A 4,565-nucleotide genomic window follows, 5' to 3' on the forward strand; every position below is an offset into this window, starting at 1 on the left:
CAAGTGGCTCTGATTGTGGTTAAATTCTCCACTAGGTGACGATCCTGCAGAAAGAAAATTCATATTGAGGGTCATGTTGACTTTCTTCTTCCTCGGCCCTACTTGGGATTGGGAGGAGAGGGGTTGCCAGGCTGATTCCGCAGTACTGCCAAAATGGGGAGGTTTCACGAGAACGTGCCAGCCATATTGCCAGGCTGTACATACCGTCGCTGTTTTCAGAAAATGAAGGAAACTGGTGTTCACGGAGGTTTTCCTATTTCAGCACTACATATTGTGGGAGACCTCAGAACGGACTCCCAGCTCCAGGACAGCACCTCTGCAGAGACTGACCGGCGTTTTTTTGCTAATTTGAGACAATCCTTTAAGTTGGACAGTTAGTGCAACCCACCGAAGACCCCTTGTGGCTAGATGATCCTGTACGTAGGTGGAGAGGCCCAGTAGATCAGCACTTGGCAGAGCACCTTTGCTACCTACATGCAGGCTCCCCTGCTCTGTCTTGGGGGTGCTTTTTGCAACTTGTTCTGTATCCTGTTTAAACAAATGGGGGAACTAAAAAATATCCCCTGAGCAGTGTTTAGCAGCAGGGAATCCATACTGGGAGCTGCCACGCTAACTGAATCCCTTCAACTTTGAGGTAGCAGTTGACCTTGGTTGCTTCTACCTGACAATGTGCCTCACTTGGCTCCAGTGTAAAGTAGATTGCTGCTGTCTTCAGGCAAGTCGCAACATGTCTCTACTGGCTCGTTTTCTTTGCATCACTGACCGTTTGTATCGGATCAGAGCTCTGCTGCCCTGATGCAAAAGAGGAAGGGGTTTGGTGTTCAAGTGTCACTTCTTTAATAATCGGCAGATGGAGCGGGATTTATGAAACAATAGAAAAAAACACTGAAGAGTTTCTGCTTGTCCACGTACATTTCTCTGGCCCCTCACAGCTAGAGCCTGTTCACTGGGTGTTTGGACAGAGTCTCAGAATGATGCTCTTACTGGAGACTTCCGGTTGACTTAAACAAAGCTTTAGCACCAGACTTCAATGGGGTGGTTTAAGGGCAAAAAAGCCGCCTCCCCCCCCCCCCCAATCTCTGTTCAAAACTGGTTGCCTTTCACCATAACCAGATGTGATTTCAGCTAAGCATGACCTGTTGCTTTGATGGGAAGTAGCTGTGACACTTCGTTTTGTAACTGCCTGAATGGTCCCACCCTTGTCCTGACTAGCAAAGACTAAAGGGATTTTTACTTCCCGGCAGTCTGCGGAGGAGGAAGGTATTTGAAATAAAGGCTACCTTTGTAAGCTGAGATGGCCAAACCATTCAGAGGTGTTTGTGTGGAATTAGTGCATGATGGTGTTGTCTTTGATAAGTTGGGATTCATTAAAAAGCTTCTCTCTCTCCCTCCCTCCACTGCAGGGCTCCCCTTGTTAAATTTGCGATAGCAGTCCCTGATCCAAGCATTACATGCTGGTCATCCTCTACTGGAGTGGATGATTTGATGCCTGTTACCAGTTGGGAAATAGTATCCCATTCTGACACCTCCTCCTCCCCCTCCCTCTGGGCTGCCAGAGAACTCGGGTCTAGGTTCTGTGGCTGTCTTAACTTTCCACCGAAGAGATGGCAAAAATAAACTATCAGGAACCAACGTCACCTAGAAATAATCAGTGTAGATGTTAGATACTGTTGTCAGTGTGTTATGTTCTTTAGGAAGACAGTGTGAGATGTATTTTGTAAGCCTGCTTCAGGGTGGGCAGTTTTTAAAATACGGCCAGTACGAAAAATGATGGGTCCACTACTCACGTGATTGAACCTGATTCTGTGCAATGCAACTATATTCTGAAATGGATGAACAGACTGGAGATGCTCCTTCCTCTAAGAGGGAAATTGCCTTCTGTTCGAATGTACATAGCTGACCTGCCTGCTTCTGCGCTCCCCTTTTCACCTCTTCTTGTCAAAGGTTGTGGGAATGCCTGCATCAGGGTTTGGGGCTTCCTTGCCCGTTTATTACCTTAGGTCTAAACGCTTTGCTGTGAATATAGCACTCCCTGAGCATTTCTGTATATAAGTGGTAATAGCAGAAATTATTGGACCATGAAAATAGCAGGACATGCAAGTCATTTAGGGTCAAGATCTTGTAACATAGATGAGGTTGAGGTATAAACCTGCCTGGTGGCTTTTTCCTTTTAAGGCTTCTGTTTTTAATACTGCTACTGTCAGACGCCCTCCCTCCAATCTTGCTTTCAAGCCACCGGGCAGGTCGCTTTAGAGGGTCCTGCTGAAAAATGTTTTTAAAAGAAAACTTAAACGCTGGATGACATCTGAGCAATTTTTGTTCTTACAGCTTTGTGGTTTGAGGCAATTCTGGCTTTTGTAGATAGTATGAATGTAATTCATTGTGGAACATGCCCGTCTCCAAAAGTATGAAGTTTCTAGTGTATCATGTCACCTCAAACCGAGCTGGCAACGGCTAGACTCTAGTGCTATATTAATGAATGTATCAAATGCTCATTCGGTGTTCACACTCTGCTTTTTGCCAGCGTTGTGATTTGTAAATAGGAAATCAATAAAGACATTGAGGTTGTCTTTAATACAAAGTTTCATGATTGGAAGGGAGCAGATGGCAAAACAGCACCTGTCGTCAACCAGTGTGGGAAGAGGACTGAGGTATCTGATAGTGGCAGGGTCCTTAATTTGTCTTCCCTGGGTGCTCTAAATTGCTGTAAAAGTTTGCCCTTTTGAAGCAGTGTACAAGTATATCTTCCTTTGTTCCCCGGGAGATTCTCCCTCGGAGAGAAAAGTGTTCAGTGAAAGACAGAAGTTAATGCAGGGAGGTGGTGGTCTGAGAACTACATCTGACTGTATATGTAGACAAGTAAAAACTGAGGTGCCCTAATGAGTCTTCCTTACCACCTCCCCTCGTCTCTTTCATTGAAAGTAATTTTGGGGGTAGTTGCTTTAACCTTGCCCCTAAGAATTTAATGATGAAGTAGCTGCTACACTATCTTCAGTTCCTTTCTCAAAGGCAGACTTGAAGCTATTTGGCTAAAGACAGGTTTTACTGCCGCTCTGCCAGGAGCCCAGAGGGGAGGAAAGGAAACAGGGCCCCTAAAAGGACAGGGCTCCTGCTCAGTGCCTGGGGGGAAGAGAAGCCAAGGTTGGGCAGGCCTAGCTGAATAAACAAAAGGCAGCTGTAAGGGCATCTCTGTTAGACACCCCAATCCTGTAGGGCGCAGTCTAAGAGAATTGTGGGCCATGCAGTGTTAGTGGAGGGCTTTACCCAAAGCACGGTGCAGCCAGCGCTTCCCTCCAGGCCGGGGAGGCAGCTGACAAAGGCAGACTGACTGCTCCAAGCTCATCAGCCTATTCAGAGCAGCAGTTTTAGACCTCAGCACCTCCTGTCTCCCTCCTTGATTCATTCCTCCAGTACACACAGCCTGGCCAGACTTCTCAACCCCGCTTCAGTCCAACCCCAGCACTAGCCCAGGCCATCACTGATCAGCTATGCTGCCCCAGCTGTCACTCAGGCAGAGCTGGTTTGAGTCAAGACAGCAGCCATCTGTGCCAGCAGCAACTCAAAGCCTGGCCTATAACGATTACCTTGACCAGTGCTACTCAGAGGGCCTGGAGCCAAACTAGCAGTCACCATCACCCAAGAGAGCCCCAGTACTGTGAATTAATTGCTTCATTTAATACTATATATTCATAGTTAAACAGTATGACTTGCATCTGAAGAAGGGAGGTTCTTACCCACGACAGCTTATACTCCCAATACTTCTGTTAGTCTTAAAGGTGCCACAGGACCCTCTGTTGCTTTTTACAGATCCAGACGAAGACGGCTACCCCTCTGCTACGTGACAGTATGAGGGGAAATATTTACTTTACAGAGATATTCTCACAGCAAAGAAGTTAATAAGTGAGTGCAAGTTGATTAAATCAGTATTGTAAGAGCGGGTGCTGCAGCCAGCAGCAGATGAGACAATGCACCACTTGCAGACCTGACCCCCAGCCTGTGTATCACTGATGGTGTGATGGGTCCTACTGGCCTGGAGCACTGAGGTGCAGCAATGAGAGGTAGGGCAGGCAGGTAAACAGGCCTGAGGTGCTCTGCTGGTGCCTGTTTCTATTGAAGGCAGTTACATAAGTGGAACTCAAGGAATTACTCCTGCTGCGAGGAGGTGCGAGAGCAGCAGCCCTGGTGACTGGAACACCGTAGCCTTTGCTTAAAGCCAGCATATCCCTACCTCATGCATGGGCTAGAGCAGGGGGCTGCATTCACGAGCCCCCCGCCCTCCCCCAGTGTTTACCAGAGCGGCTCTGGCTGGACGTGCACCGGGAGCAGGGCAGGCTCCCTGCCTGCCCTGCTCCGCTCCGGGAAGAGGCTGGAACGTGGGGAAGGGGGGGCAGAGGGGCTGTGTGTGGCTGTTGCTTCAGGCAGCGCCCCCAGCATCTCCCAGTGGCCAGGAACGGGGAACCGCGGCCAATGGGAGCTGCTGGGGGCGCTGCCTGAAGCAACAGAAACACACAGCCCCACGTTCCAGCCTCTTGCAGGGGCAAGGCAGGCAGGGAGTCTGTCCTGCC

The sequence above is a fragment of the Trachemys scripta genome, chromosome 22, assembly GCF_013100865.1.
Source record: "Trachemys scripta elegans isolate TJP31775 chromosome 22, CAS_Tse_1.0, whole genome shotgun sequence".
In the NCBI taxonomy this organism is placed as follows: Eukaryota; Metazoa; Chordata; order Testudines; family Emydidae; genus Trachemys; species Trachemys scripta.